Consider the following 15395-nt stretch of genomic DNA (forward strand, 5'->3'; position numbering starts at 1 on the left):
ATTGTCTCAGCCACTGTGAAATATTCTAAATGAAGCCACACCAGCTGCATTCTCTAAGGGCTGATTATTTTCTTTGGATAAAGGGCATGTCATGAAGTTGCTTGAATATGACTTGTCATTCATGTATGCCACATGCCCCTCACAAACAGTTATGATGAATTGTATCTTCTGTAGAACTGTAATACAGCAGGCCCTAGGGAAATAAGAGATTTCATTTCTTGAAGTTCATGATAAATATGTGAGAGCTGTGAAGAGTACCTTATTGCTTCAGGCAGGTAACTTAAATATCAGATGATAGAAAGTTAGAGGAAATCAGACTATTTTATGTTCTATCTCTTCCTGCTCTGGAACAGCATTAGGACAAAGAGAACATAAAATGGGGATTATTTTAGACAAATAATATTATTCTAAATTTACTCCAAGACCTGAATAATGCTATGTTCCATTCCAAACCAAATGTCCTCAAAATGGAATCTTAAATAGTCTGTTGATTGGTGTCAGTACCTTCAATATACATAGATCTACCTTGTTCTAACAAGGCATATGCAGTGGTGAGGAATCTTGTGTTGCTGTTTTCTTCCTTTAGCTGCTGCTGGTCACCATATGTGGGCATCCATCCTCATGTTCTCTACAGTAACCCTGGGGAAACACTGAGTGTGCATGCATTGTGTTTTCAAGATTAGCTATTGTCTGCAAACTCTTTGCATCCTTTCAAAGAGGATTAAAAGATATTTCAATTGATCTAGCATAAATGTTGTATCAGCTCCTTTGCAGCTACAAAAAGATATTACACTGACTTCCACACACTAACATTATTCACAGCATTTGTCCATTTAAATACCTACCATGAACTGACACTACCATGAACTGACATTCATACCATACCACTGAGTTGCAACCACACACTTCTCACATCATTAACCTGCCTGTATACATTTCTCCCACATTCCTGAATTTATTGTAACCCATTGTTGTGGTTTAACCCCAGATGGCAACGAAACTCCACCCAGCTGCTCACTCCCTCCCTCCCAGTGGGATGGGGGAATCAGAAGGGTCAAAGTGAAAAAATTAGTGGGTCGATATAAAAAAAGTTTAATAATTGAAATGAAATAAAACAATATAACAACAACAGAACAACAACAATAATAATGGTAATAATGATAGTAATAAAAAGGAAAATAACAGAGAAAAAAATAAAATCCAAGAAAAATAAGTGATGCAAATGAAAACAATTGCTCGCCACCAATGCCCAGACAGTCCCTGAGCAGTGCCTCCGCGGTCCCAACCTCCCCCTAGTTTTATTGCGGAGCATGATGTCATATGGTATGGAATATCTTTTCTGTCATTTGGGGTCAGCTGTCCCAGCTGTGTCCCCTCCCAACTTCTTGTGTAGCCCCACCCTGCTCGCTGGCAGGTGGTATGAGAACCAGGAAAGGCCTGGACTCTGTGTCAGCACTGCCCAGCAATAACTAACACACACATCCCTGTATTATCAGCACTGTTTCCAGCACAAATCCAAAACATAGCCCCGTATCAGATACTATGAAGAAAATTAATTCTACCCCAGCCAAAACTCAGGTATTGTAATGTTTATTTTTCATCTGAAAGTATCAGAATTTCTCGGGATTCAGTAGATTTGCCTGCTGTTATCAACCTTGCCGCTGGCCAGCTGTATGTCTGTTGCCCAACTTACTCTGTGACAAATTCCCCATATTCCCCATTCCAACAGAGGAAACGTCTACAAATCACTTGTAATGGTGCTCGGATTCACTGACTCAAAGTGCTACAAGGTGAAGTGACTGTTGTTATTTAATCCTTCAGTGACTTCAGAGATTAATGAATTTCAAAATTTAGAATAATGTAGATTTCAAGTAATATAGGAAGGTCATGTGGATGAATAGATGTGCAAAGGTAAATGGAGATGAATTGTATCTGTGAGGTTATACTAGAAAAGTATAAGTAGTTTGACTTAGGATGATAGAAAATTGGTTGGCTTCTGTGATTGAATAAGAAGTTTCAGTATATAAAGTTTGGCAGATGCTAAAAGTGATATTGACAATTTTGAGACTTTCCTATGACCAAAAGTACTATACCCCACAACAACATGGGAAGCAAGCATGGATTAGATTCTTTACTAAGTCTGAGACGAAAACATGCCATGACCTACCTCTGCTAATTTGTTTTAAGAATGAACATATATGAGCTGGGGTTAGGAAGGCTCTTTATTAAGATACTGTGTTACTGAATTAAAATCAACTTTCTGGTCCTACATCTAGGGTTAGTATTTAATTGAGGATAAAAATCTATTCCTTAAGAATTTCAGTACACAAAATGATTGAGAAGTCATTGGTGCTGACATGTTTAGATGAGAAGAATACTTAATTTAGTGGCAGTTATACCTTCCAAGGGAACGGAATATGTGCTTCCAGTCAACTTCAAAAAAAAAGCTGTTCTTAGAATGACAGCTGTATGACACTGCTATGCTTATTTAGTCATATCTTCAAATAATCTTGACCTAAATAAGTTCCACAGCCATTTTATCACTCAGTTACAGGCAGTATTTTAAAGGAAATTATGTTTAACAGTGAGAGTTGTAACTTATAAGTTGTATATTTCAAAACAATTTAAAATGATGACATCATATCTTTTCTTTGTTTTTCAAATCAAAGACAGGAAATAACATCTAGAAGCTGAGATGAATATGCAGAATCTTGCTGTAATTCTGGGTAACTGAAAGCACCGGAACTTCCCAAGGTGACACTGTGTGGTGTAAAACATATTTAGTTTAGTAACTACTTGAGTTACTTTTCTAATACATCTGTTCATTCTTTGTTAAAGGTTATATCTATGCCCTGGATAATGTTTGTGGGTAGAAATAGTATCTTTTAGCACATGAAAATGATAAAGTTGAGGGAGGTGGGAGGAGGACTCATCTTTCAGTCATATAAACCTTTCTTCTGACCTGAAACAGAAATGATATGTTAATGCTATGATAGGTCCAAGTTTACTTTGAGGTTACTCAGGTCATTTCAGAAGAAAGTGTTTTGGACACTAATAGAATAAATACTCCCTGGGTTTGTATGCAAGGACAGTTCAGTTTGTCTTTGAATGTAAATATTAATAACTACAGAAAATCAGTAGCTGGCAGTTTTCCTTGGATGTTGTAGCAGCATGATTTTGAAAAATGCCATATATCAATTATTGTTTGGCCCGGGCTGATGTTACTCCATTCATCAGCAGTCCATGTGAAGATATGGTCTGACTCACAACTCACAGCCAAAGGAACAGAGAATTAAACAATTTTTTTTTTTTTTTTTAATGTATATCCATAGATTATGATCATCTCCTATTCGGTGAAAATAAGATGACTGTTAGGTAGGATTATTAGGTAAAAAAATTAATTTGTTGGTTTTAAAAAGATACTTTTAATTTTCCTCCAAGAAGTTCAGAATAGGATTCCCATGTTGCAGGTTGTTCTATCAGTCATGGAAGGTGTTTCCCAGTAGACATCCTGACTGGCTGGAAATATTTTAATATTAGTCTTTTGGCTTTGATCCAACCAAGACAAAATAAAAGCAGACAGAAGAGAGATGCAAAGAGAAAAGGAAATAATCTGTCTTCATTTCAGCCTATTAAATATTTGGCTTCATGCCAAGTAGCTTCTTAATTTCAGATGGGTTAATATACTTCATCTCTACTAAAAGAGTGAAAGGGAAAAAGGGAAAATGAGGGTAAGATTATCTATTTTTGCTTTCTTTTTCAACAGAACTATTTTTAGCCAATTTGCTGTTAAAAATAACAGAAGTGGGTTTTTTTCCCCTTCTCTAATAAAAGGACATTGGCTGGCGAGTTGCCAGAGAGGTCTCGGGTACTCTGATTCTCCAGCTAACACAGCTTGGCAAGCAATGAACTCTGTGATGTTCAGACCCAAATGCCTCCATGGTTTGTATTTCTGCTTCCTACTTTTTGCTGTGCAGAACAGAAAGTGCACAATGCATGTCACACTATAGCAGTCTTAAACAGATACTTTTGCTTTGGGGGGTCTCATGAAAATTCTTTCATTATGTTTGTGAGGGAGAGTGAGTTTGCATCGCAGAACTACAAATTTGAGATGTAAGTTTGGTACTTGAATAAATTCAGATTTTTAAGCACAACTTGTTCATAACTGTGAAGTTTCACTTTGCATCCAAACCACGTAGAACTGTGAGTTGTGCATGATTAGGATGCAGCAATAGGAACTATGAATCATTTGCTCCAGTTTTATGAGTCTTTGAAGATTATAGATGTGAGGCTTTTGTTGGCTATGATGTACTTCATATAGTTTCCGGGTCTGCTGCAAACTGTCTATGTGATTGAAGTACACATGAAAAGGCATGCTTTGAGATCAATCTAACTTTTCTTAAAGACAAAGATCTGCATTAATTCTAGCTACCTTTAAACATGCGATGTGATACCTACAGAAGGAATCTAGTCAGATCTATGATGGAGATGACATCCAAGGGGATAGATTATCCTTGGAAGCAGTTACCTCTTTCCATTGGCCAGAACCAGGTGCCATAAGAGTCATTGGATAGCTGGGATGCTGCACACAGTTGCAAGTTATTTTCAGTTAAACTCATGAGCAGGAAGTGTCAATTGTCAATAACTGCTAAATGCAAACAATTGCTGCTGAATTTATAGAGGATCTCATGCTATGGTCCAGGTACTTGTGCACTATGCTGTGACCTGCCTTTGTCATAGGAAGACTCTGGTTTGTTTATCATGATTTATGAATCTTTGCTGTAGATTTTCCTATTGTTTAACATTACTACTGACCCCTAAAAGCTAAATAGAAACCAGTGTTATTTCTGTTTGCACAGTAGCTACTCATTTCTAAGAATAAAACAAAGCATTTTGTGGTAAATAGGGGAAAACTTCTGGTAGATGTCAGTGATTAGGAGAAAAACTATATGAAAATAATATTAATTGGGGAGGTTTTAAATGAAAATTTATCTCTGTTTGATATTTGAACAGAAAACACAGCAAAAGTGGGATCCTACCCAGCGTTTTCTTCCATAATTAATTATGTGGACACAAACAATTTTTCAGTTCCCAAATTATATGATCTCATAGGTTTTGACAACTCTACCACAGTTTAGTAAATGTCTCTTGCTGCTGAAAATATATTGAATATCAGGAATGCCAAGGGAAGAGTTCACTGCAGAGATTAATTCCAGAAAGAGGCTATGAAGTTGATGTTATTAAATATTTTAATGATTGCCAGAAATATACCTTGAAAAACTTACCAGCTTTAACTATTTGATTTTGACTGTATCTGCAAAACCAGATGGCCTATTTGGGCAGTCAGATAGAGCAATTGTTTGAGAACTGTCATTTTGCAAACTTGTTAAACATGAGCATATTTTTTTTCAGGACTGGCTGCAGCTTTAGGATTGCAGGATTATATGTCAGTCCTTTACAGGGTGCTGATGGGAAGCTGCAGCTTCCCGGTCTCCATTCAGAGCAATATGGAGTATTTCCTCACCTTTCATTTAAAATACTGCCATTACCATGTGGTTTGAAACTGAAGATCTGGTTTAGGGTTCACTGCTATCAGGGGAGAAACATTACTTTGGTGTGGGGAGCTTTAGGTCATGTCACTGGGGACCATCCTGTTCTGTGTTAAATCAGCAGAATTTGTTCCATATAGCTCTAATGGAGGAGGGTCATACTCCAGGAATGAAATGGTGTGTGGCGAACCAGCACAACGTATGTGCGTGATAATGGTGTACAGTGAAGCACTGACCTTGGTTATGAACTCATAAGAACTCATGGTTATGAACTCAGTATAAGAACTCCTATAGACTAGGATATAAAAATATAAGGATTGACAGATGTGCTGTATACAGTTTGCATAGCAATTGCAACTTAATAGAACTAAGAAAGAAAATTCATTCAGCATATAGTTATGGGGATACAATTTGGGACAGTTTTTCATTTGTATACTGCCTATTAGTGCATTTATTTCTAGATGTATTTTAGCTTACTTCTAAAACCCTGTATAACATGTATCATATTAGAGAGGAAGGGTTTTTAGGAACAGGATAAAGCTAGTTACATATTTTCAGTGCTTCCGAGTACTCTGTTCACTGTAGAGTCGGAGGACATAGAAAGTGTCCATTCTGCTGTGATCGAGGATGTCATGTTGTCTCACTTGTATTTTCCTATTTAGTTACCTCAAGGGTAGTAAAGACAGTAGTAGACAGTTGGCAACCATCAAAGGGATAATGAACCATTTCATTTAGAGGCTGTAGAGCTGTTCAGAATATCACTTCAAGACTAAGAATAACACAGCGAATTTAATTGACAGTGCAATGTTGAATTTTTGTGCTAATTCTACAGTGTGAAACCTTTTTCTCCCTGGCTTAGGAAGATCCCATGATTATTTTGAATCTATAGGCAGTTGGCAAGCAGTTCTGTATGAACTCAAGAAGATGTTATTTGGGGACAAGGAAGAATAAAGACCTCAGGAATCAGAAAAACAGTGTTTCTCTGTCATTATTTTGGGTCACAAAGGATAATCTCAGATAGGTATTTCTAGGATCACCTATTCAGAAATAGGACAAGAGATTATTTAACAGGTCTACACAAAATTTATTGGTCAGGGTCACTGGTGTCAAATACTCAGTTTACTTGGCAGTAAAGTGCTTTTTTGTCTAGCTTGATCTCTTTGCTAAAAACTGTAGTAACTAATCCATTCTCAAAAAATAAATTTAAAAAAGCCCTTTTTTTTAGATTGAGACATGAAAACTGATTAAAAAGAGCATCTCTCCAGAGACTGTGGAGTCCAGGGAGCAGGTAACCAAAGGAAAGTGGTACCTGCCAAAAGTCAGTGCTTTTTCCAACGTCAGAAAGTTCCCTAGGACCTTGTAAGGCACTGCTGTTTTAGTAAAATGGAGATTCAGGTAGCTAACATGCCATTTGTTCATCAACAGTGCCATTCCTGTAGGCAAAACAGCAGTGTTAAAAAAGGTACATTTGGGCAGAAACAGATTCTTAAATTTAAAAATTAATATGCCATTGGCTCTGAAAGACATCTTAAGTAATTTCCAAATAGCATTGATATTGCCTCTGGAAGTGTTTTGCAATGGTCTTGTAGTTAGAGTAATTTCTAGGTTTGTGCCAACACATCGTAAAAGACAACAGCCTCAGAAATCTGCCTTTGAAATTTAGCGTAATAGGCTCATATGGTTTTAATACGTTTTATGTTCAGAATTCCTGTAGAGTTACTCAAAATACTGTAGAACTCAGTGACTGTATAACACAAATTATATTTTCATTTACATTTTGATGTGTACATAGGTAGTTAAAAGATGTGATGCTATGAAAACCAAACTAATATGAAATAAAGAAATATTAAACAAATTTAACAAATAATGTTCTATAGGTTCTGTAGGTATTCTGTTTTACTTAATATGATCTGTTCAAGATTTTTCTTGGCAACAACCATCAGATCTGTCCCAAATGTGCCTGAAATCAAAGTGTAAGTTCTCTCTCACTGTGAGCGAGAAATCTTAACTTTTGCCACACAGTCTTCCTGAAATGGTGGAAATTGGTGTGCAATAAAAAGCCAAAACTTTAAATGAAGTGAGCTCAGTAGGCTTATGAACATCCCCACTTCCATAAGCTGGTATATTCTTAACAGAAAAGAATTGCAGTGGGATATTTCTGTCATTAGTGCTTTTGTCCTGGCAAACAAAAAAATAAATTGCTTAGTGATTCACTGTGTAGTTTGATAACACCTAAATGAGGTGTGAGGTCATGTTCTGCCACCCCTAAAGTCAGTACCTGACCTCACAGGTGTTTATTTACTCTCTGAAGGTGATTAGGGCTCACACTACAGTACCAACACTGCTGATTAAGACAGGAAATTAAATTATTATTTCATCTGTATGTGTAAATAATCACTCACTACTCAGACTGTCCAAGAAGGCAGCACTTCAGGATCTCAGATGTTTCAAATAAAGATAATTAACATGTGAAAGTTCCTACATCTGCAGTTTAGAACGGCAGGTTTTGAAGCAGTTTATAATAGAGTCATAGCTGTATTGAAGATTTGGAAAAAAGTTTTATAAATTGCAAGTCTTAAATGCCTGACATATATGTCTTGAGTTTACAGCATCTCCATGATGAATACTCAAGCTGAAAGGAGATTTTCATCTCCCTGTGGCACACAGAGATAGAACTGAGATTCTCACTGAATATTTGTTGTGATGCTTTCATTTTGTTCGAAAGGGTGTGGATGGGTAGCAACACAATGTCTTAAAATTAAAAGCTTAGAAGTCCTTAAACTGACCTCTTAAATCCACATAATAACAAAGCACCATTGAAGATCTGCCTTCACAAACTCAGAAAATGCAGTGCCAAATAATCTTGTACAGTACAGTGAAGCCAAAATATTGAACCTTATTTTAGCTCTGCTTTGACAGATGCACTGAAGCCTTAGGCTCAGGAGCTGCATGTGCTTTTCTGCTTATGAACAACATTCAGCTCAAGCTTGTAAAAAAAGTCCTGCATGTCCACAAGTGGAGCTCCCCTTGCTGCAGGGTTGATGGATGCTGAGGACAAGGGGAGTGCAGATTCTTGTACAGCTGGGGCAGGAGGTGCACAATATATTGCCCTTCAGGGTTTCTCTTCCCTCTCTTGGGAAAGGATGGTAGGAATTAGATACAGTGTAGTAGTGACGGAGTAGAAATGGCAGTCCAAGGAAGACCTGTGCGTTGCTGGTGAAGGATGACAAGAGATCTGTGCCCCTCTTCCTGCATTTGTTGTTTACAGCAAGCCTGTGTGGTGTCCTATCACTTAAAAGTGGCTGGATCTACACCAGCTGTGAATGTTGATGCAAGATTATATGCAGTGAAGTAGAAAACAGGAGCCTACATTAGACCTAGGAACAAAGATCTCTAAGGATTTACTTCCAGTTCTTTTAAACTAAAAGTCCTTCTTAACCCAGCCCTGGGACTGAGTATCATGGTACAGAGCTATGAGGTTTAAGGCTACTATCAGCACACCCATAACACCTAGAAATTCCTCTTTTGGATAGAGAGATACTTTGGTGGCTGGCTGTGGCCATTTCCTGAAGTGTGGGATATGTCCCAAAGAATGACTGTGATTACCTAAATCCACTCTCCTCTCACAGAAGGAGAGATGACTGAAAAGCTGCTGTACCACATTTATCTGCAGAGAACTCCATCTGAGTGCCATGTCTTCATCATTTTCCTCTGAGCATAGCTGACTTGCAGTAAGTCCTGACAGGAAAGCGTTAACTGCAAAAGTGTGTTTATACTGACATAAATGTATCTGGTTAGGTTGCAATGACGGAAATAGTCCTACTCAAAACAGCTCTTATATTAGGAAGTTTGTATTCTGACAAAGTGCTGCTTGTATGACGATAAAAGTCCAGTGGAAGCGCTTGACTAGTTCTCTGTAATTCATGTGGCATGCATAATGCTTTTATTGTAAAATACTACTTTTCTTCTTATAATAAAATGGCTAAGAAAAGTTTAAGTCTGCAGATAAAATAGAAATGCTGCAAATGAACTGTTTAGTCTTGCCTTGTCAGTCCAAGTAGAATTTTCTGCTCTTACTCTTTGTAATTGGGTTGCTGTTTATTTAGTAGCAGTTTCTTTCAGTTTGGAGTGAAGAATGATAATGTTTTGATCTTAGTTTGAAGAAAAGAATATAAATACTCTGAACTTTCTAAGTAATGAAATGGGGATTCTTAAAAAAATGCATAGTTTAGAAATCAACTGTCAGAAATTAGTTTAGGGTTTCATGCTGCAATTAAAAATTGTCACAATGACAGATGACAAATATAGTATGGACCATCTATGCAATTAAATTGAAATGCTGCAATTATTATACTTCAGGATACTCTGGTACTGGAAATTTTTCAATAAACTTGTGGGACAGAGAAAGAGGAAGGACAGCATTCCTTTCAGAGAGAAGACGGATGCTAATGTCTAGTGGGATTTTTATCCAGAGATGCTTGCAGTCATCAGCCTTGTCAGGATTTTTTTTTTTAATCTAACTATCAGGAGCTGTGACTAACAGTGTGTACAGTTACTAACAACACTGTGATGGCAGAACTAGGTGCTGTCAGTATTATCTTCTATAATACAGATATTTCTTAAGCTGATGGTGCAGTGGGTGGTGTGTGATCTGTGAAAGATGAGAAGAACTGAAAGGAATGTGGATTTTTTTTTTTTCCAACTCAGGCAGGGAGACATCTCTCAGACCTTCCACGCTGTCTTTGTGACTGTTTCCCCTAACTTTTTGGCACAGTCTTGTCCAGGCAGCAGAGCCATTTGCACCATGAAGAACTGAAAGGTCTTAGCATTATCATAGTGTTTTATGGATGCAGAAATCACTGCCACTTTGTCTGGGTGCAGCACAGAGCCTGTCAAAGGTGGAGCCAGATAAGGTGAACAGATGAGAAGCTGAGAGCTCAGCTGTTTCCATCCACATCTGAAATTCCAGGAATGTTATATCAGGATTACAAGCTTCAGATTCTGCTGCACCTTGCTTGAGAGAGCAGCAACTATAAGGGAACATTGCAAAGTCTGATAAGTATATAAAAGAATACACTGAGTACAGATGGTGTATGGCTTTATCTTTTCATGTTCTTGTGAAAGGATAACTTGCAATGCTGGGTGATTTCAGGCCTAGGGAATTACATAAAATAGTTGACAACAAATGGTAATACTTGTCTTTTCTGCCCTGGTCAGTTGTCCTTAAAGTAACTCCTGCAGACTCCATCTGGCCATTCTTATGTGACATTGAAAAAGGCAGAACTATAAACTTCATCTGACTGTTAATTTATTATGTGTTGATTTTTTTTTTAATTTTTTTTTTTTTTCCTGTCCAGGCAGATGGAATAGTAAGAAACTCCTGTCCTGGCAAGAAACAAGAGAAATGATGATATCAAGTTCAGGTGCTTTCCTCTACTCCATTTATTCTTCATTGCAGTGGTGTTATGGAGGGAAAAGTAAACATGTACTTTGTCTGCTGAAGTTTCCCTACATGTGGAAGAATGAGTGGGGTTTTTTTCATCAGGAGGCATGTATTAACAGGGCTTTCTGTGTAAGATGTTAAGGTATTTGTTCTCATCTTCATGTTGCTTGTGACTCTTCAGATGGACAAATATATTAGAAATAGATCTCAACATGCTTATTCTTTCCTTCTTGTAGGAATTTTGTTTAAGTGATCAGCTTGACATTCTCTCCAATTGTGCCCTTTCTATGATTTTTAGCTTGCATTTATGTATCTTCATGTAGTCTGTTTAAGTGAGAGGGCACTTTGTTTATGGAAGGATAATCCTTGGTTGCTTATGATTTTTTGAGGCAGCAATGCAGCTATCTGTCATAATGCCTATCTTCAAATGCAGCCATCATGCTTCCATTTACAAGCTCAAGAGCTGACTGTTAGTCACAAAGACAAAAGCCATGCACTGAAGAACCATATAGTACCCTGAAGGTACCCACTGACCTTTGGTTTGATTTTTAGTAGTCATTCCTATATTGGAATTGATATCTCTATTTATTAGAAGATTGACAGGACTATAAGAAATGCAGGTAAATATGTATGAGTAAAATGTAAAATCTCCTGAAACCCAACATACATTCAGATGTATATAAATAGATTTGGAAAAGCCCAGAATTCTCTGATGTTCTTAAGCATTCCTATAGCAGTTCATTGAGGCTTTTGAAAAACGTTCCCAAAGCCTTCCAGTGATAGAAATCCCATGGCATTATATTCCATACTTATATTAGAAAGTTTGTGTAATACCTGACTTTGTCGTCTTTGAATCCTGTCCTTAGTAAACTTGGAGACCAACACATCTGCATTTTTGCAATTCTTCTTTCAAATATCTTATCTCTTATTGCTGAAAACAATTATTCTAGTATTTTCTTATATGTTTCTTGACACCATCAGAATTTTCTCGTATCATTCTTGAAATATGTGGCCTAGGGCTGGACACTAAACTCATGCCTTATCACTGTTGGAAAGATTCCTTTATCCATCCTGCACATAACACTCCTGTTTATACACTTCAGTATGTTAGTATGTTTTTTGTTTATTTGTTTGTTTGTTTTTCAGAAGGATGACAACACTGATTCATGTTTAGCTTTGATCTATTAAAGGTTTTTTTTTCTTTTCTCCCCCCCGCCCCCCCCCAGCTCTGAACCACTGTCTCTTTATTCACTTTCAGTCTTCTGTTGGTGATGGCTGCTTCTGCTGAAATACCATATCTGGCATTTGACCTAACCAAATCGCATCCTTTTTCTTTGCCTGCCTATTTCCACAGTTTGTCAGGATCATTTACAATTCTTAAAATTGCAGTCTCCAAAGCATTGTCTTTCCCTGATTGTTACCATCTGACAGTTTAATAAAGATATTCTCTGATTCATCATCAGTGTCTGTGATGAAAATATTTATCAAGGTTCAAGAAAGCCCACAACAGAACATAAACTTTCACAACAAATTATTTGTAGCTCATCTTTAAGGGCAATTTTTAACTAGGTTTACCAGAAGCTTGCATTAGTGTCACTTATACTGTGCTCACATAGTTTTCTCATAGTTTGTTCCTAGGAACTCAGTTATAGATCACTGAGTCTAAAATTACTATTTTCTTGCCAAAATATAAGAATTATTTTTTGTGTGTCCCCCCCCCCCCCTTCTGATTCTGCTAGATATGATTGTGTAATGTAATGCAAGCATTTAGAAGAGATGTCTGAAATGGCCTTGCCTGGCCTTGAAATACATTGATCTGGGACATAGCTTCTTGAGATCATCCCTGTTCACTCCAGAATGAAACATGTTTTTGCTTCAGATAAGATTAAGTATACTTAGACCATCTCCAGTGACTGTTCATTTCATAGTCTTGAAAGAAGTCAGTGAAGATCCTACTGTATTCCTAGTTGACAAGTCTCAGTATTTAACTAATCCAGGTGGATACTTTTCCTAATGTGTCATCCAGATCTGTTATTTGTGTTTGTTCTTTGACTGATCTTTAGTTGGCATGGCAGACAACTTCACTTTCCTTCATGTTTGAACTCTAATTGTTATGCTCCCCCCAAGTATTTTCTAAACTAGGGAAATCTCAATGCCTGTTTTCATGTACTGTATTTCAAGCCTCTTAATGATTGTTTAACTTTTTAACATTCTCTTTGGCTTGTCTAGTAGGTGGTGCTCAAAACTGGATGGAGCACTCCAGCTGAAATTATCCATTGTTGTTTGTAAGTAGTACGAAAGGGGGGAAAGAAAATCTGTACTATGCACCATACTCCTTTTACTACATTGTAGACCAACAGTTCTTTGGAACTGGACTGTAGACTTGCATACACTTGCAAAATGCATTACAAAGTTTTCCCTCGGCCCTGTTTTATTTGTCTGTGTTAAGAGTTCATTTCAGTGACAAAGAGTAATTCCACCAAAAAAGTGTGTGACTTCAAGGAAGGCAAAAGCTCTTCAACTGTGATCTCTTCAAAAGAATGAAAGGAGAAAAATCAAGCAATAACAAAAACAAAGCTCTAATGATAAGCTCTGAAAAGACAATTTGGCTAAATTGAATTTGTTCTTCCCTGGTGTACTCCCACAAGGGCGAGCTGGCTCAAAGCTCTTCAGAATTTAATTTGCTGCACCTAACATGAAAGAAAATTCTCTCTATGGGCAATTTGACTTCCACATCACTACAAGCAGAACCTTGTTCTCCTAGTAGAAATAAGCACAAACGCTTTCCAGTTTGCAGTCTGGATTACAAAACATCCGTCTCCTCTGGATGACAAGTTTTACTGTGGTTTCACCAATAACAGATAGAGCTGAGATAATATGAAGCTTCTCAATGTTGTATAAAATGGATGAGTGCATAAGGTGGAGGCAAACAAAAAGTAGTGTTGGATACACATACAGCAGAGGTTAGCTGCTCATCCCAGTGATGTTCCTAGAGCCAAAATTAGAATGCTATTATAAGCAATGACCTGCTTTGCCCATGCCTAAAACTAGCCCCGTTTCAAATGAAGTCAACGGAAATTCTGGCCGGTGGTTTCCTGTGAGCTCTATGCTGAAGCTTAGACATTTGTGTGATGCTCCAAATTTATGCATCCTGGTCTGACTATAGTTTCACTGGATGTAGAAATGAATAGATAGAATATCTATCTTTTCCTTTTATGACTGTTGGTATTATTATGAACATGTGAAATATATCTAAACTAGTCAGGTCTTTTTCTTTTTTTTCACTGAGAGTGAAATACCAGAACAGAACAGTGGTCTACTTAGCCTACTATTCCCAGTCTTGAAGTGGTCAGTAGCAGATGGTTAGGGAAAACTGTAAGAAACAGATAACTTGTAATTTATTCTTCCTCTTGTGATTCTCTCAGGCTCCAGCAATCGATATTTTAAAAAATTCGTGGAGGTTGCATCTGTTCTGTAATGTTTACATACTCATTAACTCCTGAAGTTATAATCAGTGACATGTAATGGCAATGAAATTTTAATATTAATAAAATAATAATAATTATTATTAATAATAAGTACTTGAAAATTCTTCCAAAATCTCATTTTGTTTTAAACACAATACTACATAATTTTGGTGGGAAACTGCTTTTTACAGTTAACTGTCAGTGACATTTGCAGTTTGACAGCTAGACTATAACAACTCAGTCATCTTTTTCACTGTGAAGCACCCCTGCCTACTTAGCCTTTGTATGGAAGTTGCTCATAAGCTGTCCTGTACACATCACTCATTACCCACTCAAAGCCTTGCTTTTCTTTTAAAAAAACCCACAAAAACCTGCAGTTTTGGGCCTCAGGGAAAGTCATGAGTATGATCTAACTAGAGATAAAAATACTATGTACTGGGAAATTGGTATTTTAAGAAGCAGACTGGGTTGAAAGCCTGCTAGGCTTATAGTGCTGACCTTGGCAAATTTACCTTGCTGTTGGGTACCTATTGTTCCAAGGTAAAAGCAATGAATAAGTTGTACTGGTTAACAGGAAAGAAGAAAATACATGCACCCTCATCAGCCAGCATCAGAAGCCTTCAGACATAAACACAAGCAAGACCTGAGCTGAATTGTGAAGATTTCATGTCTCCACAGGTGACTGGTCCTTCAGTGTAATAATGAGGTAACCTTTACCTGCTCACCATGCAAATTTGACTGAGCAGGGGTAATATGGGAGGATGTGAGTGAGAAGGAGGCAGGAGACATGTTACTGTCACAGTGAATGAGTCTGAAATCTCCTGATTCTAATCAGTTTGTTAGAATCATTACCTAAGCAAACATCAAAGAGTGAGTGTAGACAATTTTTTAAAACAAACATTAGAAGCATTATAACATAGCAGGTTAATGATCCAG

This window comes from Athene noctua, chromosome Z (genome assembly GCF_965140245.1).
Source record: "Athene noctua chromosome Z, bAthNoc1.hap1.1, whole genome shotgun sequence".
NCBI classification, from domain to species: Eukaryota; Metazoa; Chordata; class Aves; order Strigiformes; family Strigidae; genus Athene; species Athene noctua.